The sequence below is a fragment of the Taudactylus pleione genome, unplaced genomic scaffold (assembly GCF_031769625.1).
Source record: "Taudactylus pleione unplaced genomic scaffold, aTauple2 ptg001303l, whole genome shotgun sequence".
Taxonomy (NCBI): Eukaryota; Metazoa; Chordata; class Amphibia; order Anura; family Myobatrachidae; genus Taudactylus; species Taudactylus pleione.
Genome location: NW_028285703.1, coordinates 262,330 through 286,783, shown reverse-complemented (window position 1 = coordinate 286,783; position 24,454 = coordinate 262,330). Strand labels below are relative to the sequence as shown.

The window sequence follows — 24,454 nt, the reverse complement described above, 5'->3', positions numbered from 1 at the left end:
CCCTTCCTCCACCGGTGTCCAATCTGGCTCCCCTTGCAGAAGCTGGTGTCCAATCTGGCTACCACACCCCCACACCCACACCCACGCGGCCGCCAGTGTCGGATATAGCCGGCCACCCCCCCTTCCCGCGCGAACCAGCTCCTTCATGCCTGCCGCAGCACAGTAGCCACACAAGCTTCCCCCTGCAGGCAAGCACAAGAGGACCTGAGGAGGAAGCCCTATAAAAGCCCAGAGGCACTGGAGGTACAGTAAGTAACAAGCTGGAGGGATCTGAATAGATCCCACTGCTGCACTAGCTGCCATCAGTGGGGGCAGTCAGGAGTATTGGGGGAGGTCCTGGGTTGGAACCCCCTGCTACTTCTGACTGCCCCCGCCAACACATCCTCCTCCCAGGCTCCCTCTTACCAGTCTCCATGTCTTCTGCTGGTGGTGAGTCCAACAGAAGCAGTGTGGCCACATGCTTTTGTGAAATATAAGTGATGATAAATAGGGCTCCCAGTCTCATTGGAGTCTACTGTCTGAATTCAGTACATTTTGGAATGTGGGAGGAAATCTTTCCAATTATGGGAGGAACAAACAAGCATATTTATAACATCAAAAGAGGTCTCGCTACCCATAGCTTATCATCCCATTTCCTAAATCACCACAACAAATATCCAAGCAGCTTTACATTTTTAGGGATTTAAAGAGTTGTCCCCAGTTGGAGGGGAGAAGACTTGGTGAACCTCCGGAACAAGAACGAAATAAAATAGGATTTTCCTATTACAAACATTGGAACTGCATGGACTTAATATTGAAATAGAACGGAAAGCTTTTTTATAAACCTCTTTCTATTATTTTTGCTTTTTTAATCTTTTTGCATACCTATTATACACATCACATATTTATATACACATTTATTGGGCATAATAATCATCGAGAAAGTATTGAGGAGCTTTTGGGAACATGTGCCTGGTGCCAAATCCCGAAAAATTTCCGGTACAGGATGTCCGGTTTTTAAGTAATTCCTAATAAAATTTTGCTATAAATTATACTAAAAGAAAGATCACCCCCCATCCTTGAAAGAGGACCCAAACACATCTGAAATACGTTGGAGAGTGAAGGAGAGTGGCGTGAAAATGAGCATCAATCCCATCCCTAGGTCTGGAGAAGCCACTCGGCATCTGATGTAATCATCCAGTGCCGTGGCCTCCACACGCTGCCTGTCAAGAAAGAAGCGGTCCCCAGGAGAGGAAGAACACGCCACCGGCGGGAAGGTAAGAAAAGTTAGAGGAGGCATTGGCATCATGGACTATTACATTTGCAGGCAACTATCGAGACTTTGTATGTTGCTCTGTCCACCACTCCAATATTAGTCCAAAAAGACTATAAACATTAATCCAACTATTGATGTATTTATGTTTTTATCCATTTATGTTTATAAGATTATTATGCCTTTAGTCTGTTTATCTCAGTGCTCAATTTGATACTTTATTACTGACCCTTTAATATTTCAGCTGCTACATCACAAGCGCAAAACATCTTTTGATTCTACAACTACAGCAATAAAGTATGAAGACACATCTGTACCAAACTAATCAGCTGATTGGACAGCAGGGTTCATTTAATCTATACTGTATTATGGGGCTGCACAGACGGTGTAATGGTTAGCACTGAGGTCGTGGGCTCGATTCCCACTATGGCCACTAACTGTGTGGAGTTTGTATATTCTCCTTGTGCTTACGTGGGTTTCCTCCAGGTACTCTGGTTTTCTCCCACACTCCAAAAATATACTAATAGGTTACTTGGCTCCCAAAAAGAATTAATCCTAGTGTGTATTTGTGTGTGTACATGTGGTACGGAACTTAGATTGTAAGCTCCAATGGGGCAGGGACTGATGCGAATGGACAAATACTGTATTCTCAGTAAAGTGCTGCAGAACATGCTTGTACTGTATAAATAACTGGTAATAAATAAATAAATTAATAAATGGGCACTGTGGTCTGTGAGGTGCTGGAGCACTACTAAGACTGTAGAGCATGATGAATTGTGCTGCTAATGCACCTGAGGGCAAGACTGGTGGATATATTATTTATTTATTGCAAGTTATTTATATGGTGCACTGCACACACATTCCGCAGCGCTTTACAGCAGTCCCTGCCCCAGTGGAGCTTACAATCTATATTCCCTACCACATGCATGGTACACACACACATACACACTAGGGTTCATTTTTGGTAGGAGCCAATTAACCTACTAGTATATTTTTGGAGTGTGGGAGGAAACCGGAGTACCCAGAGGAAACCCACACAAGCACAGGGAGAATATACAAACTCCACACAGTTAGTGCTGTGAAGCAGTAATGCTAAACCATTACACCCATATGGGGGCAGATATGGGGTCAAGAAGTGCTCAGATTCCGATCTTGCTACTGCTTAATATAATTTCATACCTATAGCCAATTACTAGCTGGGATACATGACGTTGCTCGGGTTGAAAAATGGACCTTGAAGTATATCTGCAATCTTCATTTTTTACATTGTCCTCAGCCCATTCCATTGATCTACTGACATCTACAAAACTTGTATTTCCTCTGAGGTCTCTCACATCTTTCCTCTCTTTTACTTTTAGCATCCAGACTGGATCTTTTTTGGGTGACATGGCATTTCTGAAACTTAGTCTTTGGTTGTGCTTTAACAGTAAATGGTGCTGAAAAGGAACACACTATTGAAGGCTGAAATGTGAAAAGAACTAAACTTAGGCCCTGATTCAGAGCCGGACGCTCTGACCAGAGCGCTCGCTCTGAATCAGGGCCCACCTCCATAATTATGGAGCGTCCTCCTGGACGCTCGTATAGCTGTGGGTCACCACCCACAGCATATATGAGAGTGCAGGATGATGGTCGCGATGGTCTTGACCATCGCAACCATCACCACTGCGAGCCGAAGCCTGCGGTTGAGTTTCTCAACCGCAAGGCCCGGAGTGATTTTGGCTCTATCAGAGCCAAAATCACTCCCACTGACATCACTAGTGATGTCAGTGGGGCCGGCTTCTGACGGTAGGTGTTCCCTTGGGAACGCCCCCATCTGGGAGGCACACCCCCGGCACGCCCACCAAAGGGGGCGTGCTGTCAATCAACATCGACAGCACGCCCCCTTTGATCAGACACAACGAGCGAAGGAAAGTCCTTCGCTCGTCGCGTCTCGCGCATGCGCACGACGGAGCTCCCTCCGTCGTGCGCATGCGCAGTGCAGACCATCGACCCACTTGCGAGCGGACAGCCGCTCGCGAGTGGGTCTGAATCAGGCCCTTAGTTTGAATGTGGTATACTAAAGGGGGAAAAGCTTTGACAAGGAACTCTGAAGTCATTCACACCTGGATAACAATTCAATTTAAGAGTAAATGACAGTGCAGGCAGGTGTATTCTCTGTTCTGTTACATCAAGTAATGTCCCGGGAGTTGGAGTAACTGATCAAAGAGGAAACACAGTACCCTTTGGAATCTTTGCATTAAAAATTGGAAAACCAATTTTAAAGGAAAGTACTGTGGAAAACTATATTAGCTCCAGTACGGGACATTACTTGATGTAATAGAATTCGGTTTGTGGAGTGTGAAGCCTCCACCTCTTGTCTTGTAGGCAGCAGTATAGAGTGTGGAGCACAAGGGGAATTTTCTTTGTTTATTTAAGGTGTATTCTCTGTGTTTGGAATAAGGTATATCAGGAGCAGAGTGAGCTACAGGACAGAATTCAGTATAGATTCCTAAATCACTGCGGTTTCAGAAATCACTGCAGAACAGAAATCATTGCCGAGCAGAAATCTCTGCAGACCAGCATTGTAGACCATGGCATATAAAAATGTGCTTGGAGAAAATCAGTAACTATCAGTGCAGGTGTAGAGTGACAGTTGATCCACCAATTCACTGCTCTTCCACTGTAGCTTTGCCTGGCTCCCCCCACTGGTATATATCAGCCTGTGCCTTCATATTAGTGCAGTTTTAGGCACTAGAAGATATCCTGAGCAAATTTGCTTAAACAAAAATTTCAAATCAGAGACTCCATGACCTGCTTGATGGGCAACAAGTAGACCTCCATAACCCTGACAAATTTCAAACATAGCCAGAAACCTAATCCTAGTTATACTACACAACCATGTCAAATTTGGTGGAGCTAGGTACATAAAGGATAAACTGACATACACACACTTTCTTGCTTATTATATAGATATATTTATATACATTTTAAGAACTAAATTCAGACAAACAGATTACACACTGTGTGCCATTGCTTAAAGAAAACTTGCTACAATGAAAAGAAACTTTGCTTTAAATATTTCTTTGTACAGTATATAGAGCTCTTAGACAATTATACTTCTTTTGTATCAAAGTTCCGGGTCTGTACCAGGGGGTTGGAACAGTGTTCCAATCATGATCAGACCCGGAACTTAACCCTTTCATACTGCGGCACCGACCCAGGATATTCCCAAGTAGGCGACGTTCACAATGGAGCCGGGTCTGCAGTGACCCGGTTCTTCCGGTATTGCAGTGAATTCTTGGAGATGATGATCTCCAAGCACCACTGAAGCCGGCCAATCGGGCGGCATGTGGCATGATCAAGGTCATTGTGACCCAGATCATGCAGTTAACACTGCAGGGTTTTACGGGTTGTTCCCATGTTAAACCTTGTAAATTACCTTGGTTAAATTACCAGGTCACTCGACCCGGAAATCAAACCCTGGCCCCTTTTACACCCAGAAGCAACCCGGGTTAACCCTGCAATAACCTGGGCTTTAGCTTTGGTGTAAAAGGGGTATAAGAGACATTTCCAGTGATTTCAATGACTCAAAAATGTTTACTATTAAAATCTAAATGAGAGATTGTCATTTTTGAAGAGAGTTTAATGATTTTGACTGATAATTACTTTACTATGTATTTGATATTTAGCAGAAGCTCAAAGAAAAAAGAAGAAAATTCCTTTTTGGGGAGCACTCATCAGAAAAAAATTATAACAAAAATATGTATTTTAAAAAAATATAATGTATATTAAAACATACCTTTTATTAGTGTTTCTTTTAAAATAAAGGGTATCTGGGCTCTTTAAAGATAATTAGTCCACCCAACAGCATTGAATATGAATTTTAAATCACTGGAAAAAATTATATTCCATGAATTTTTATAGCAGCGAAATATAATGCAAAATAGTTTAAACACATATGTATTATCACTTGGTAGCAGTGGAGACAAAACCATTCAGATACATATCTTGAGATACAAAAATTATATATATCTCACTCACAGGTATTGAATCAATTTAAGAACCTCTAATACAAATTGAAACAAATATTAGAATCTTAGTAAGTGTGTCCAAGTAAGTTACAATTATACCACTTCAATAATCGAGCATAGCCAAAAATGTGATAAATATTAAATCATACATCATATTAACCATCTCGTAAAATATATATGGTATATTTGAAGGTTTTGGAGATATAAATAGTGGACACGTACAGCATACAGATGCCCTGACACCATCTGCTTTCCAGCCTCTTCCAAGAGAGGATGCTGGATGAGAGGGGGGTCAGTGGCTGTGCTGATAGAAATAGCAGAGAGGTAGAAACTATCACTCACATGCTAGGTGTTAGGTGACCTCTGATGTCATAAAAAGGACATTGCAGATGTCAAATGCACCGGTGAGGACTGTCTGTACAGAATAAAGTTACCTAGGAGTTAACACAAAATATAATCTCCTGATATAGCAAGGTAATGTATTCCCCGCATATAAAATATGCACAGGAGGGAAGCAGGCAGGTTTATCTAGTATATCAATTATAGAGACATACCATCTCTTCTAGTATTCACAGATAAGATTATAGATTGTAAATCACGCAGCATATAAACCAATACTTGAAATGTGAGGTATAATAACAGGTTTAAGATAGTAAAAAGTACAGCACACAGATGCCAAGACCCTGTCTGCTTTCCAGCCTCTTCCAGGAGAGGATGCTGGATGAGTGGGGCCATTTGCTGTGCTCATAGAAAATTAGAAACTAAAGATAATTGCAAGATATCACTCACATGCCAGGTGTTAGGTGACCTCTGATATCAAAATGAGACATAGCAGAAGTCAGATGCACCATGTGAGGACTGTCTGTATGGAAAGAAGAATACCTGGGAGTATGATACAAGATACAATCTCCTAATGCTCCAAGGTAGCGTTTCCCAACATGGAAGGTACGCTGGTCGGGGAGAGAAGCAGGATGCACATTTTGCCGGGTAAGCTTGTTCACCATATAGACTAGTGGTCAGGGAACAGGGGTAAATTACCCCACGTGGGGTAAAAATGAAATTCCTGGGGGTAATGGAGGGACAGCCGGGCATGCCTATGAATCATTCTATAATATAGTATGATTCATATGCATGCCCGGCTGTGCCGCAGGGAGGCTCTAAGCCAGACGCCCGCTGAGATGTTATTACCAGCGGGTGCACAACTCCTTCCCTGCCGCACTGTGATCTTTTGAACTATAGCTTCTGGCTCTTTCCATGCGCACTATTGGAGAGACATCATGCCGTCTTTCCCATAGCTCCGAGGAGCAGCCGGGCGGACAGGAGGGCGGCGGATGCAGGAGAGGGGATTAAGGTACGTTTTTTTTTTTTTTTACAAGCGGCACTACAGGGGCATTATATGGGGGCACTACTACAGGGGCATTATATGGGGGCACTACTGCAGGGGCATACCTATGGGGGCACTACTATATGGGCATTATATGGGGGCACTACTACAGGGGCATTATATAGGGGCACTACTGCAGGGGCATAACTATGGGGGCACTACTACAGGGGCATTATATGGGGGCACTACTATATGATTTCCTTCTTTTCAAATCAAGGGGGTAATGTCGGTGTATCTAAATATATTTAGGCTAAAAGGTAAAAAAGTTCCCTGACCCCTATTATAACATGTATTTGATATTTTCCAACATTTTTATAAATATCTGGCTTTAGCGTAATGTAATACATTTATATTTAGATTTTCTAAAATGTTATATTTTTGTTTTATATATGAAGTAAAGTGATATCACATTATTATTATAATTATTAAAATGTTATTATATGATTATTATTATTATTTAATATTTATTAATTAACGTAATTTATTATTCCTACATGTGTATGAACAAAATATTTTCTGCATTTCTGTACTTATTTCCTTAAATTTTGAGGTTGCAGTTTCTTCGTATTAGGAGCAGCATTTAATCACTAATTATGTATAATTGATCAATTAGTTACACAGAAATCTTAGTGCCTTTGGGGGATTATTTGTTTAGTTCAAAAACACAATCTTGCATAAAATAGACCTACTAATATTTCTTATAATACTTGGTTCATATTCTATTACATTACAATTAAATATTTTTATACAAGTTGTTTATTCCTATGATATTGTATTGCATTCTAAAGAGGCCACTATGTAAAATAAAATAAAATTAATTTAAATAAAGCAAATAGGTCTTTTGCGTAAAAAAAATCATCCCAAACTGCAGTGTTGCAGCATACCATCACAACAACAAACAATTAACATGCCAAAATTATATTGTTAATTAAACCTTAATTGTAGCAAATAAAAATGTTGGTCTCCATCCAGAGCGAAGGATTTCCAGCTGCATTTGATTTGCAAAACATTTTGTAAACTTAGTGGAATTATCTCAAAGGCTGCACATTTTCAGGAGGACAATTTTCTACAGCCAATGAACACACACAGTATACCAAAACAAAACTATTGTCTTTCTGCCAGAGAGAGTAGTGGAGTAGGCACTATTAATATTAGTAATGTTGTACAGATTTACTGTAACTCTCGTTCAGTAAAAGTGGTTGGAACAGAATTTTACAGGTATTTACAAAATTATAGACTTTCCAAAACCTATATATGTGAGCACTGGAATAAATGTGTTGATTTATATTGGAAATTGTGCAATAATGTGATCACAACAGCATTCTTATATTTTACAAAATCAAGTTACAGATTTGTAGAATAATATAAAACTGGATTTCCTACATCTGTACATGAAATTTTTACTGTATTTCTTATTAGACAATCATATATGAAAAACATACAAAATGTAAATAGCAGGTAACTTAGATGCCATATATATATTTGCTAGTTTATCCTGCTGGAAGGATACAGTGAATATATGCCCCCTAATTAAAAAGGTGGAATGTCTTCAAAATTCAAAACTATACCATAAATGTATTATTATAAAATCGGAGCTTGATCAAAATAGGGTCTTCGTGTTTGCCCCAGCTCCCACTGCACGCAACGTACACATTAGGGGGTATATTTAATAAAGTAAGGGTTTCTAGAAGTGGAGATGTTGCCCATAGCAACCAATCAGATACTAGCTGTTATCTTGTAGTAGGTTCTAGATTAATGATAACTAGAATCTGATTGGTTTCTATGGGCAACATCTTCACTTCTAAAAACTTGCACTTTAGTAAATATATCCCTAGGTATGATATTCATGCACAAGCCACAGCTATGGGACTGGGACAGAAGATGACTGGGGATGGGGTAAGTATAACCCCGTTAGAAGGGCAGAGAGGCTAATGTGATCCATCAGATGCTATGTCCTTTTATTTACTAGTACTCTACAAATCTGATCCTTTGTTTTGTCCCTTCTAGTGAATATTATCTCAAACAGAATAAATACACCATGTTAAGGTATCAGAATGCAGGGGTGGAGCAGCGGCTGAGTCAGATGTGAGTCTGACTGGCAGATAAATAAACATGGCAGTGGCTCTCAGTGATTTAATCTCCGTGCTGAGCACCAGCAGTATATCCTGTTTCTCTTAATGTAGTATTCAATTCTCCTTTATTGATGGACAGAGGGAAAGGAGGCGTGTAGCAATTTAAAAGCATGCAATGATCAGGGAACGCTGCCCTGCGGAGAATCCAGCTCCTCTGCCTTGCACTTCTTTTGCATTAAGGAAAGAGTAGTTATGGGGGGTGACAATGAGTAGCTGGGAGCAGTGAAGTCTAATAGAGGGTAATGAATAACCAGATGGAGGGCTGGGTGTGATTAGTAACTGGTGGTGGAGGGAGTGGAGTTGGTGAATCAACATTAATGGGGATGATGACTAACTAAACATGGGGTTGGTGAATTTTGGGTTACAGTGAAGAATGACAGGGTTGATAGATTTTCATGTTGAGTGATTAACAACCGGATTTGGGGATAAGAAAGAACATAATGAAAGTATGAAGAATAACGGTCGGGGTGTGTTGGAGAGATGGTAGTGGGCTGAAAGATTATATAGAGAAGATAATGGTGGAATTTCAGGAGAGGGTTGGGGCTGTGGGGAAAATAAGTTACAGTGATTTATATATACTGTGTATATATATACAGTCAGGTCCATAAATTTTGGGACATTGACAGAATTTTCAGATTTTGGCCTCTATTCACCACCACAATGGTTTTGAAATTAAACAAACAAGATGTGCTTTAACTGCAGACTTTCAGATTTAATTTGAGGGTAATTAAATCCAAATCGGGAGAACGGTGTAGGAATTACAACAGTTTCAATATGTGCCTTGATGAAGTGGATGAAACATGTTGGGAAGCTGCCTTATGAACTTTGAACTGTTTTATCAGATAAGCATTTTTTAAAGTCTTATTACTTTTATATATGTCATTTCTTTTCCTCTGTGTATTTTTATGACTGACCTATAGTTCTGTAGCTTGGAGAGGTGAACAATCCACCTACTAAGTGAAACATGCGTCCACATACACCACACACCAACGGGGGTGTGGTCAGTGCACGGACCAGACCCCAACACTGTGACCCTGACATGTATGTATATCAGCTGCCTGGCCAGGGCTGGCGCTATCATTAGGCAGCTTTAGGCAGCTGCCTATGGGTGCCGACCACTAGAGGCACCCCTCACTGCTGTAAAGTTAGCCCCTCTGTAAGTTAAGAACGGCCACCGCGCTATGTTGTCCACTCCCCAGCAGGCACATAGACACCCCAGCCTGCCCCTGTAGGTGTCCACCTTGTTCTCCCGGTGGCCGTGGAATTTGTGCGCGCTGTGTTGTCCCCACTCCGGCAGGCACAGTCTCACAGACAGGCCGCCCCTGTGTCAGCCTGACGGCGCTAGCTATGTGAGAGTCTGGACTGAGACAGACCGTATAAGTGTAACTGCAGTGTCACAGTGCTGCACATACACTGTCTGTCTCCGACCTCACTCCTCACTCCCCGGCCAGCCGCAGCATCACTGACAACAAATTATATAGGTGAGCGAGGGTACAAAATGTGTTAGATTAATAATGAATCAAATCAATTAATATAGAGGCATTTGTTTGATCTACACTCCTGGGTCTGATCGCACAGATTACTTTTTAAAAGCAAACTCCATGGGCTGTGACTACTAGTAACATGAAGCCTCACTAAATGCATTGACTGCATAATGCTGGCACAAAGGGTCAATTGTGAGGTCTAGTAACACACATATCATTAGAGCACATTCCAAACCTATATAAAAAATAAACCTGCCCACAGGCCATTTTTTTTAGAAACCATTTACATTTACCTTTTAAAACAACAAGTTGCCATAAACACAGAAGTCTATCTATCTATCTATCTCATATCTATCTATCTATCTATCTCATATCTATCTATCTATCTATCTATCTATCTACCGTACCTATCTCATATCTATCTATCTATCTTATATCTCTCTATCTATCTATCTATCTATCTATCTATCTCATATCTATCTATCTATCTATCTATCTCATATCTATCTATCTTATATCTATCTATCTATCTATCTATCTATCTATCTATCTAATATCTATCTATCTATCTATCTCATATCTATCTATCTTATATCTATGTCTCTATCAATCTATCTATCTCATATCTATCTATCTCATATCTATCTATCTTCTATCTATCTATCTCATATCTATCTATCTTCTATCTATCTATCTCATATCTATCTATCTAATATCTATCTATCTTATATCTATCTAATATCTATCTATCTATCTATCTCATATCTATTTACCTATCTTATATCTATGTCTCTATCTATCTATCTATCTATCTATCTATCTATCTATCTATCTATCTATCTTATATCTATCTATCTATCTATCTATCTATCTATCTATCTATCTCCTATCTATCTCATATCTATCTATCTGTCTCATATCTATCTATCTATCTATCTATCTATCTATCTATCTCCTATCTATCTATCTATCTCATATCTATCTATCTGTCTCATATCTATCTATCTATCTATCTATCTCATATCTATCTATTTATCTCATATCTAGCTATCTATCTATCTATCTAATATCTATCTATCTCATATCTATCTATCTATCTATCCTTATATCCCCCTTCTCTCTCTCTCTCTCTCTTTGTATCGACTTTGCAATTTGGCTGCAATTTGCAGTTTTTGAGCCTGCAAACATTTTTTCGCAGATGCAGTCTGACTTGCGATATCGTACTATTAGGGAGCTGGAGTAGATATGTACTGTATACTGTATGGTGGGTGGACGAAGGGTTTGGGGGAAGCAGGGGCGGCATGGTGAACCTTTGCCTAGGGCACCGTAAAACCTTGAACCGGCCCTGTGCCTTGCCGCCATGTCAGTGCGGCTGCCGAGTTTCACAATTTGCGTGGGAGCTACTCTGTGCTATCACAGTATTATAGTTTTTCCGCAGCCCGATTTTCTCTGCGTTCAGCTGTTTGGCTCCGCAATTTAGTAGCGGTAACACGGGAATATATTACCTTACCTATTGCTGTTTTTTACTTACCGTCTTCTTGTTGGAATAATTTATGGACTGAGGGTGACTTTCTCTTTTTTCCTGTGATAATTTCTGTGAAAGGACATATCGATAGGAGGGCTGAATGCCCCATGTTTGGTATTTACCATAATAACCTTGCTTTATAAAAGATTACATTTGGTGGTGTACTGATGCGCATTACTAATATCATGTTGTGTTATCCAAAAACAGATACATTTTGCATCTGTACATATGAGATTGTTCCTTACGTGACACCTGTGCTCATAATTTAGCTGGCACCATTATAACCTTTTCCAGGATAAGTGATAGTTTTTTCACCTGCAAAACTGGAACATGTGCTGCTTCTGAAACAGTTGGGAGATATATATATATATATATACAGTATATACATACTGGCACATTGCCCTTATTTCTGTTTCACAGCTGGCATATTTGTTCAGAGATTATCTGTTGCATGGGTGTGAACTTCCCTGGGACTACTGATGTGATTGAGAGAATGGTTTTTAGCAATTTTGTTTTGTTAAACACTTGCTTTATGCAATCTAGCAGGGAGGGCTCTTGTAAAGTCTATTCCCTGCATACAGTACATAATAGCATTGTCCAAAAAACTGTTGTCTTCATTGTCCTTGCAGATCCAACTCTTATAGGTGTGACATTTTTAACACATACAGCATACAGGTGGGTAATGGGGATTGGGTTTTTATTGTGATATACCCACACAACACAGTAACAGATTTTTATCTTGGTCTCAGGGCTTGATTCAGAGCCAGACGCTCTTTGAGAGCGCTCGCTCTGAGACAGGGCTTCCCTGTTTTTTTTTAAAGACGGCCTCCTGGCTGCTCGCTAAGCTGTGGGTGACCACACACTGCTTTAGCGAGCGGACAGGTGATGGTCACGATGGTCACAACCATCGCGACCATCGGGGCTTGCGACGAGACCCTTGTGGTAGGGTCTCGTTCCCGCAAGCCCCAGTGAGCTTTCGGCTCTAATAGAAGTTCACCACTGACATCACTTGTGATGTCAGTGGGACCGCCCCCAAATGGCAGGCGTTCCTTCGGCAACGTCTCAGATTGGCCAGCCACCTCCCCGCCCGCCTCCAAAATGGGACAAGCTGTCAATCAAAATTGACAGCCGCCCCACTTTGCTGCGAGACCCGTAGCGATGGAGTGCCCGTCGCTGGTCGGGTCTCGCACATGTGCACACCGGAGCCGGCTCTGGCATGCACATGCACAGTGGAGGACCATCGACCTGCTTGCGAGCGCTGTGTGCTCGCGAGTGGGTCTGAATCAGGCCCTCAGTCTGTTGTGATATGGTCAAGCATACATTAGTGTAAAAAACAATACTAACATCTATATGAGGTTATTTTTTGTTGTATTATACAGAATTTGTAACATGCTATGTAATCATGAAATGCACAAATATCAGGTTATACAGAATTTGTAACATGATATGTAATCATGAAATGCACAAATATCAGGTTATACATGTGATATTTTGACCAGGTGATGACTTGTATGATACACAACTAAAGTACGCCTGTGCATTGCTTTCTTTGAATTCTGTATTATTTATTTAATTAAAGTGGACTCCTCATTTGAGACAGGAAAGAACAAAGAAATTCAGGCGCATGAAATGAAAAAGAATAAATCTAAATATAGTGTCTATACATAAGCTGCTCCTAAAAGGTAGTACCTGTAAACACACCTATAACCAGCCAGAAAATGTAAATCTGGATAATGTCACTAGATAAATGTTGGATAATAAACCTAATAGTGTAGTATAACTGTGACTGAATCCAGACAAAGAGCACTAAATATACAATTTATTACATAATGCATAAAAGACAAAAATATAAAATATCTAAAAATCACACACAATACAAAACAATAACATACAGACTGGTTCAATGTAATTTATAAAAAGGCACAGCAGATAACCCCTGCAGAAGGTATCTCTGGTGTCTTATATTGAATGTAGCACTGTTCCAATGTAATTATCGGCCTCCAAACAAATAGTTAATACAAATCGCCCGTTGTTTCAAGACTCCTTAACACATATATATATATGCAGGTTTATATCAATCCCCGCTCCAATTGACCAGAGATGGTCTCCACTTTTATTTTAACTCAGAGTCACACACTGACGTAATCTCACCAAAATGAGTATTTTGGGCTGGTATGCTCAATTAGCACCGCATGGAGAAGCACTGGTATGTTGAATACATTTAAAAGTCTTTTGAACGCTGGTTCATCAATAAGTACTCACAGTCCTGATAATAGCAACAGCACTGTCCATGTACACAAAGGTGGGAGAATAATAGAGACTACTTGACATAAGTAGATCTCAATAATGATACATTACCGCCGGCCGGCTTATGATGATAAATATACTGATCTGTCAGGTATAGAGAAATGTCCAAGACCTTACTCCCACAGGTGTCTTGGCTCTGCTGGCTGATATTGATCTCATGCATGCACTCCCAATGCTGTAACTGAACTGCTCATCAGTCTTAAGGCCGTCCGTTCTTTCAGTTTTTTAAGAACCAGCTGATGGTAAATAGGGATTCCCTTACGTGTTTCTCCGCTGTAAGTCCTTGCGGTTTCGTCAGAGGGTAAGTCTCCTAATGATCCTGTCGGTGTTTTTAAACTCAAGTTAGCAAATCCGCTGACAGTCATCAAATATATCAGAATCATCTGTGTGTGTGTGTTTCCATCCACATTAGCTGAATATATATATACATATCTCCGTTCTTTTAAAAGAAACAACTACAAAATACGAATGTGGAAGAAAAATTATTCCTAATATTGAGACCATTTCATCCAAATATACTTTTAAGAAACATATTTCATTATAATGTATAGTGTTTCCATAATAACAATCAAAGAGAAAATTGCTATCATTGTTATCAAAGGTGACATTCTTAAAGTGTTTAAATACACCAACAATCTTCACACAAATATGTGTGTCTAAGGGACAGCACAGCGGCAAGGTAAACACCCAACACCCGGGAGACCAGGGTTTGAATCTCCCGTCCAAACAGCACCCCCCAGATTTTATTTTTTAAATATATATATATTATTTTGTTATACTTTATTGTCATAAGTATCCAAAACACCAAATGTCACCTTAGATCACTCTAGGTAATTCTATAAAGAAAAAATTGGTGTATTTATAAAGGAATATAAATAAATACGGTGATAAATAAATTACTATCTTACCAATAAAAATTGTTATCATTGTATATTATATTATGAAGAATTATTCCAAATATTGAGACCATTTTATCCAAATATACTTTTAGGAGACATATTTTATTACAATGTATAGTGCTTCCATAATAACAATCAAAGGAAAATTGTTATTATTGTTACCAAAGGTGACATTCTTGAAGTGTTTAAATACACCAAAAATCTTGATACAGATATGTGTGTCAAAGGGACAGCACAGAGGCAGAATAACCGCCCTGCACCTGGGAGACCAGGGTTCAAATCCCCCGTCCAACCAGCGCCACCATAGATTTTATTTTTTATAATATATATATGTTATTCTGTTATACTTTATTATCATAAGTATTCAAGACACCCAATGTCACCTTGGATCGCTCTAGGTTATTCTATATAGAAAAAATAGTGTATTCATAAAAGAATATAGCTTGCCATCCAACTAATATAAATTCTCATTATGTATTAGCTTTTGGTATTATCATGAATTATTATATTCCTTACTATAGAAACTAATATGATGTAATCTCCTGCACATCATTTTAGGTATCTATACCATACTATCATAAATACAATGGATAAGAATTTTATAATCAAAACCATACAATAGACCCCCAAAAAATAGAAGAATCAAACAATCCCAATTATGTGGTACATGTCTTTTATACTCAAGAGGACCAATAGGAACTTCTAATGCATAGAGGATAAACATAAGTGTAACGGTACTATAGAAGATACTCATTGGATTTTATACAAGATATCAATTCGATTCTATATCCTCTACTAGATACAGATCATTAATAAGTTTATACATAAACCACACAGAATGATAGCTAAAATCATTCTGGTGTCAAAAACCATTCAGCTCTATACTCTCATTAAGTCCTTGTGGGAACAATGTTCCCAACGCAAAAATCCAGTAAGCTTCTCTCTTACAGAGCATACCATATCTGTCACCTCCTCTATTGGTGGGGGCTATATGTTCAATACCAGTTATTGTTAAGACTTTATCATCTCCATTATGTTTATTCCACACATGTCTAGATAGACTGTGTGTCATAACACCTTTGAGTACATTCCTTCTGTGTTCCAGGAATCGAGTATTTAGACTTCGTGTAGTGCGGCCCACGTACTGTATGCCGCATACACATGTTATTACATAAATAACATAGTTGGATAGACAATTTATAAGATGTTCAATATTATATTCTTGGTTCATAGAACAGGAAAAGAAAGACTGTTTCTTATGGCTGATGTAATTACAAGTAATACATTTATTCCTACCACATTTATAATTACCCTTTATTCTTGTTGGTTACCAACTGTTGTTGGGTTGGTCTACTCTCATATTATCAATTTTCTTTACATTTGTTCTTTTAGTGTTTTGAAAAAAACTTGGTGCTAACTTATCCTTTAAATTACTTGTTTTTCTAAAAACAACTTTGACTTGGGATTCCAGATATGGTGTTAAAACCCTGTCTAATTTGAGTAGAGGGTTGTTTTTGTTTATGATTTTATGGATCTTATCGCTACAAATATTGTATTTTGTCACAAAGCTAAAGATAGGACTATCAATATCCCTTTCTGATCTGGTCTTAGTTTTAATCAGGAGAAGACTCTCTCTGTCCATAAGGTCAACCTCCTCTTTAACCCTTTTTAATAGGACTTCCGGATAGCCCTGCTCCAAAAAAGCTAACGTAAGTTCTTCTGCCTGTTTATAATAGCTAATATTATCTGAACAATTCCTCTTGATTCTTATATATTGTCCCTTAGGGATGTTCTCTTTCCACTTAATATGGTGGCAACTTGAGTAGTTTAGAAAGCTGTGTGTATCTACCTCTTTTTGAAACGTACTAGTTTTTATATGACCTGCATCTACAGAGAGGGCAATATCCAGAAAATTTATATTTGAAGTGCTAGTTGTGCTTGTGAATTTTAAACCAAATGAGTTTGTATTAAGGTGAATAATAAAATCATTAATAGAATTCCCATCACCTTTCCAAATAAAAAATAAGTCATCTATATATCTGCGTATACCACCTGTTTCGGTCTAGCCCCTTTGTTTATATAGTCCTTCTCTCTGTGTAAACGTAACTCAGTGGACAGACGACCATCTGAATCGTTACCATACTGAGGTGACCAATTCATATTCTCCCTGTTGGGCTAGGATATATGGCTCTGAGATGTACTATTCCTTCTCTTTCTTATATGAGATGGAATACGTGAGTGGGGAATTATTGGTGATTCAAATTTAGGAGCATCATTAAACCTATTTCTAGAGACTCTTCTTTGAGGTTGTCTCAGTATACCTCTATTGGAAGTTCTGACTGTGTTATGATCGTAATCAAATTGATCTCTTTTGAATTTATTATTTTTAGTATTGACAAGAAATGCTACATAGTCTTCTACTCTCTTATTGACCAGTGGATCTCTTTCTTTAAATTTCATCAGAGGGTAAGTCTCCTAATGATCCTGTCGGTGTTTTTAAACTCAAGTTAGCAAATCCGTTGACAGTCATCAAATATATCAGAATCATCTGTGTGTGTGTGTTTCCATCCACATTAGCTGAATATATATATACATATCTCCGTTCTTTTAAAAGAAACAACTACAAAATACGAATGTGGAAGAAAAATTATTCCTAATATTGAGACCATTTCATCCAAATATACTTTTAAGAAACATATTTCATTATAATGTATAGTGTTTCCATAATAACAATCAAAGAGAAAATTGCTATCATTGTTATCAAAGGTGACATTCTTAAAGTGTTTAAATACACCAACAATCTTCGCACAAATATGTGTGTTTAAGGGATAGCACAGCAGCAAGGTAACTACCCAACACCCGGGAGACCAGGGTTCGAATCTCCCGTCCAACCAGCACCCCCCAGATTTTATTTTTTAAATATATATATATTATTTTGTTATACTTTATTGTCATAAGTATCCAAAACACCAAATGTCACCTTAGATCACTCTAGGTAATTTTATAAAGAAAAAATTGGTGTATTTATAAAGGAATATAAATAAATACGGTGATAAATAAATTACTATCTTACCAATAAAAATTGTTATCATTGTATATTATATTATGAAGAATTATTCCAAATATTGAGACCATTTTATCCAAATATACTTTTAGGAGACATATTTTATTACAATGTATAGTGCTTCCATAATAACAATCAAAGGAAAATTGTTATTATTGTTACCAAAGGTGACATTCTTGAAGTGTTTAAATACACCAAAAATCTTGATACAGATATGTGTGTCAAAGGGACAGCACAGAGGCAGAATAACCGCCCTGCACCTGGGAGACCAGGGTTCAAATCACCAGTGCCACCATAGATTTTATTTTTTATAATATATATATGTTATTCTGTTATACTTTATTATCATAAGTATTCAAAACAACCAATGTCACCTTGGATCGCTCTAGGTTATTCTATATAGAAAAAATAGTGTATTCATAAAAGAATATAGCTTGCTATCCAACTAATATAAATTCTCATTAAGTATTAGCTTTTGGTATTATCATGAATTATTATATTCCTTACTATAGAAACTAATATGATGTAATCTCCTGCACATCATTTTAGGTATCTATACCATACTATCATAAATACAATGGATAAGAATTTTATAATCAAAACCATACAATAGACCCCCAAAAAATAGAAGAATCAAACAATCCCAATTATGTGGTACATGTCTTTTATACTCAAGAGGACCAATAGGAACTTCTAATGCATAGAGGATAAACATAAGTGTAACGGTACTATAGAAGATACTCATTGGATTTTATACAAGATATCAATTCGATTCTATATCCTCTACTAGATACAGATCATTAATAAGTTTATACATAAACCACACAGAATGATAGCTAAAATCATTCTGGTGTCAAAAACCATTCAGCTCTATACTCTCATTAAGTCCTTGTGGGAACAATGTTCCCAACGCAAAAATCCAGTAAGCTTCTCTCTTACAGAGCATACCATATCTGTCACCTCCTCTATTGGTGGGGGCTATATGTTCAATACCAGTTATTGTTAAGACTTTATCATCTCCATTATGTTTATTCCACACATGTCTAGATAGACTGTGTGTCATAACACCTTTGAGTACATTCCTTCTGTGTTCAGGAATCGAGTATTTAGACTTCGTGTAGTGTGGCCCACGTACTGTATGCCGCATACACATGTTATTACATAAATAACATAGTTGGATAGACAATTTATAAGATGTTCAATATTATATTCTTGGTTCATAGAACAGGAAAAGAAAGACTGTTTCTTATGGCTGATGTAATTACAAGTAATACATTTATTCCTACCACATTTATAATTACCCTTTATTCTTGTTGGTAACCAACTGTTGTTGGGTTGGTCTACTCTCATATTATCAATTTTCTTTACATTTGTTCTTTTAGTGTTTTGAAAAAAACTTGGTGCTAACTTATCCTTTAAATTACTTGTTTTTCTAAAAACAACTTTGACTTGGGATTCCAGATATGGTGTTAAAACCCTGTCTAATTTGAGTAGAGGGTTGTTTTTGTTTATGATTTTATGGATCTTATCGCTACAAATATTGTATTTTGTCACAAAGCTAAAGATAGGACTATCAATATCCCTTTCTGATCTGGTCTTAGTTTTAATCAGGAGAAGACTCTCTCTGTCCATAAGGTCAACCTCCTCTTTAACCCTTTTTAATAGGACTTCCGGATAGCCCTGCTCCAAAAAAGCTAACGTAAGTTCTTCTGCCTGTTTATAATAGCTAATATTATCTGAACAATTCCTCTTGATTCTTATATATTGTCCCTTAGGGATGTTCTCTTTCCACTTAATATGGTGGCAACTTGAGTAGTTTAGAAAGCTGTGTGTATCTACCTCTTTTTGAAACGTACTAGTTTTTATATGACCTGCATCTACAGAGAGGGCAATATCCAGAAAATTAATATTTGAAGTGCTAGTTGTGCTTGTGAATTTTAAACCAAATGAGTTTGTATTAAGGTGAATAATAAAATCATTAATAGAATTCACATCACCTTTCCAAATAAAAAATAAGTCATCTATATATCTGCCGTATACCACCAAGTTTGCCCCGAAAGGACCGTTTCAGATCATTATATCTTCGAAATGTCCCATATAAAGGTTCGCAAAACTCGGGGCAAACTTGGTGCCCATCGCAGTCCCGTGCAGTTGTAAATAAAACTGTGAATCAAACAAAAAGTAATTGTGTGACAAAATAAAGCCCATGGATTTCAATATAAAGTCACGTCTCATATTTCCTAAATTAGAGTCTTGCAATAGATAGAATCTAGAGGCTTCAATGCCCTGTTGGTGTGGTATATTAGTATATAGCGATTCAACGTCGCAAGTGATTAAATTATAATCATCACACCATTTGATATTTTTAATCATGTTCGGAAATTGTTTAGTATCTCTAATATACGATCGTAAGGAAATAATGTGAGGTTGAAGAAATGAGTCAACAAATTCTGACAAATTTGTAGTCATAGACCCTATACCCGATATAATGGGTCGCCCCGGTGGTGCAGTGGTTGATTTGTGGATCTTTGGGAGGTGGTAGTATGTAGGGATAACTGGGTGCATATTGAATAAATAATGAAATTCTTTCCTAGATATTGCCTCTCCCTGCAATGCTAAATCCAATAACTCTATGAGTTCCAATAAATACCTCTGAGTAGGATTTGTCAATAGTCTAGTATAAAATTTGGCATTCGACAACTGTCTATGTGCTTCCAAAAGGTAATCATCCTTATTTTGTATGACCGTCCCTCCACCCTTATCTGCACTTTTAATTATAATAGAGTCATCATTCCTTAGGCTATATAGAGCCTGTTTTTCCTGTTTACCTAGATTCTGATTAAATTTTTTGTTCTTTTCATTCCTTCCACACAGCTTCCTAAAGTCCTCTAATGTTGCATTGTAAAATGCCTCAATAGATGGGCTCCTATGTTGTAGTGGGTAAAAGTCAGACTTCATTGAAAAAACTTTTTCCCTTTTAGAGATATCAAAGACCTTTTTGAAACCTTCTTGTTCAGAGTTATTTTCACTGAGAAGTTCATTCAGCATATCTATGCCTTCCTGATCAGTGTCATCTAACACTATTGGATTACCTTCATTGTTAGTCTTTTTAAGAGCTTTGGTAGCGAAATATCGCTTTCTACATAGATCCCGTGTGTATCTTTTGAGATCTACAAACAGGCCAAAGAGATCAGGGTTAGAAGAGGGGGCATATTTAAGTCCTTTGCTCAGGACTGACTTTTCATGTTCCGTAAGAACTCTAGACGATAGATTAAAAATGCCTATATTTCTTAATTGTGTCTTTAGTTTTTGGCGGGATTTCTTATGTCCACCTCTTCTTCCCCTGAATCTTCTCTGTCCCTCTTTCCCAGACATGGATCTAAAATTTTGTAACGGTTCGGATGTTCGTAAGTGTTGAATTGTTCCTTCTCTAAAAAAGGACGGCGATCATATTTGCTTATATTTCTAGAACCAATAGTAGATATCTGTTTTGGTCTAGCCCCTTTGTTTATATAGTCCTTCTCTCTGTGTAAACGTAACTCAGTGGACAGACGACCATCTGAATCGTTACCATACTGAGGTGACCAATTCATATTCTCCCTGTTGGGCTTGGATATATGGCTCTGAGATGTACTATTCCTTCTCTTTCTTATATGAGATGGAATACGAGAGTGGGGAATTATTGGTGATTCAAATTTAGGAGCATCATTAAACCTATTTCTAGAGACTCTTCTTTGAGGTTGTCTCTGTATACCTCTATTGAAAGTTCTGACTGTGTTATGATCGTAATCAAATTGATCTCTTTTGAATTTATTATTTTTAGTATTGACAAGAAATGCTACATAGTCTTCTACTCTCTTATTGACCAGTAGATCTCTTTCTTTAAATTCCTCATTATTCTCACACTTTTTAAGTTGTTCTTGTATATTTTCTATCTCAATAACAATTTTCTCAATTTTAGTTTCTCTAAATGCAATAAGTAACTTAATTAGTGTTTTAGAGCACCCATCCAGGATATCGTTCCATTCTTTAGTTAATTCCTCATCGTCTTTAAAGGAACATGATTTTAAAATACGAAGACCCCGGGGTATCATATCACTCTCCAGATATTTCTGTAGGGTGATCTGATCCCACCAGTGTCTCGTTTCAGCCTTCATTAATGTCTCAAGTTTAGAGAATAGTCTCAACATATCTGGTTCTAGCGGGAGATTTGGTTCTATTGGAACTTGTATTTCTTTTTACATTAAAAGGTTCCTTCTTATCATCCTATCTCCTATTCTTCTGCATGAAGCCATGACTCTGCTGCCCAAAAAAATACAGATATTAGATGGTCACGAAAGAACAAAGAAATTCAGGCGCATGAAATGAAAAGAATAAATCTAAATATAGTGTCTATACATAAGCTGCTCCTAAAAGGTAGTACCTGTAAACACACCTATAACCAGCCAGAAAATGTAAATCTGGATAATGTCACTAGATAAATGTTGGATAATAAACCTAATAGTGTAGTATAACTAAATATACAATTACATTGGAACAGTGCTACATTCAATATAAGACACCAGAGATACCTTCTGCAGGGGTTATCTGCTGTGCCTTTTTATAAATTACATTGAACCAGTCTGTATGTTATTGTTTTGTATTGTGTGTGATTTTTAGATATTTTATATTCTTGTCTTTTATGCATTATGTAATAAATTGTATATTTAGCGCTCTTTGGCCCTCATTCAGAGCCACTCGCTAGCGGCAGTACGCTCGTTCCGAGCGATGTTCGCACATCTGCGCATGCGTACGGATCGTTATACGCATGCGCGAACCAGTCAGTGCGGCCGAAATTCATGTGCTCGCAATATAGCGAATGCCTGCTATTTTGAGTGACAGAATGAGGTGTATGTGGGTGGTAACAGGGGAAGGTGCTTGAAAATGGGGAGTGGAGATCCGAACGCAGGCGTGCTTAAAGGTCAAAACGGGCGTTTTATGGGTGTGCATAATTAATACAGCAGCGTCATTGACCACGTCACTGGGTTATTTTATAGCCAGAACTGCTCGCAAGTTTGTGGTAGCAAAAACCAACCACAAGAATAGCGAGCAGTTCATACGCTGGTCGATGTACTCGATTAATCTAATAAATAGCGGACATGACGTATGGTGCGTGCGGCCAGGGGGCGTTTTTAACAAATAAACGAGCGTATGTTTTGCTCGCTCATTCAGACTTAGAGGTGTGAACAGACTACAATTTGCGAACTGATCATTTGAATAGCCACCCCTTGTTTTTGAACGAACGACCGCAAATAGCGAACGGCTCTGAATCAGGCCCTTTGTCTGGATTCAGTCACAGTTATACTACACTATTAGGTTTATTATCCAACATTTATCTAGTGACATTATCCAGATTTACTTTTTCATTTGAGACAGTCCTACAAACACTGGGCCTGATTCAGAGCTGGACGCTATTTGTGGACGGTTGTTCCAAAAAAGGGGCCTGCTATTTAAATTGAGCGCTCGCTCTTTGCGGTTTGTTTACGCCTCTATGTCTGAGCAAATGAAAAATGCGCTCGCTATTATGTAAAGACGCCCCTTTGACGTTCGCATCACACATCATCTCCGGTATTTATTAGATTAATCGGGAACATCGAAAGGCATCTGAACTGCTCGCAGTGCTTGTGGTAGGTTTTTCTTACCGCTATCACTGTGAGCAGTTCAGGCTAAAAGACAACCAATTGACGTGGTTGATGACGCTCCTTTACTAATTATGCACTCCCATTAAATGCCCTTTTGACCATTAAGCACGCCTGCATTCGGATCTCCACTCCCCCGTTTTCAAGCACCTTCCCGTTACCACCCACAAACGTTACATTCTGTCAATCAAATTAGCAGCCCCTCGCTGTTTTACGAGCGCACGATTTCCGACCGCAATTACTGGTTTCGCATGCGCATTACGACCCATACGCATGCGCAGTTGTGCGAACATCGCTCAGAGCGAATGAGCGGCCGCTTACGAGCGGCTCTGAATCAGGCCCACTATTGCTACATATATACCAGGGCATCCAGACTCTCTCGAATAGGAAAATACACCTACAGCCACACCATACTGGATATGCCCAATCTCATCTGATCTTGGAAACTACAGTATACAGTATTGGGCCTGGTTAGTACTTGGAAGGGTGACTGCCTAAGAATACCAGGTGCTGTAGGTGGGATTTATAAGAGGTGGATTGGGACAGAGGGCCTGATTCAGAGCCGGACGCTCTGACAGAGCGCTCACTCTAAATCAGGGCCAGCCTTCTGTTTTTTTAGAGTGGCCAGGAAGATGGTCGCGATGGTCAAGACCATCGCGATCCTCGGGCTTGTGATGAGACCCTTGTGGTAGGGTCTCGTTGCTGCAAGCTCCAGAGTG

General features: G+C 38.5%; 1 pseudogene; it reads left to right on the top strand.

Annotated features, from left to right (window-relative positions):
• Nucleotides 1-24,130: 24,130 nt before the first annotated feature.
• On the top strand, nucleotides 24,131-24,254 carry LOC148443306 (5S ribosomal RNA; annotated as a pseudogene).
• The last annotated feature ends 200 nt before the right edge of the window (nucleotides 24,255-24,454 follow it).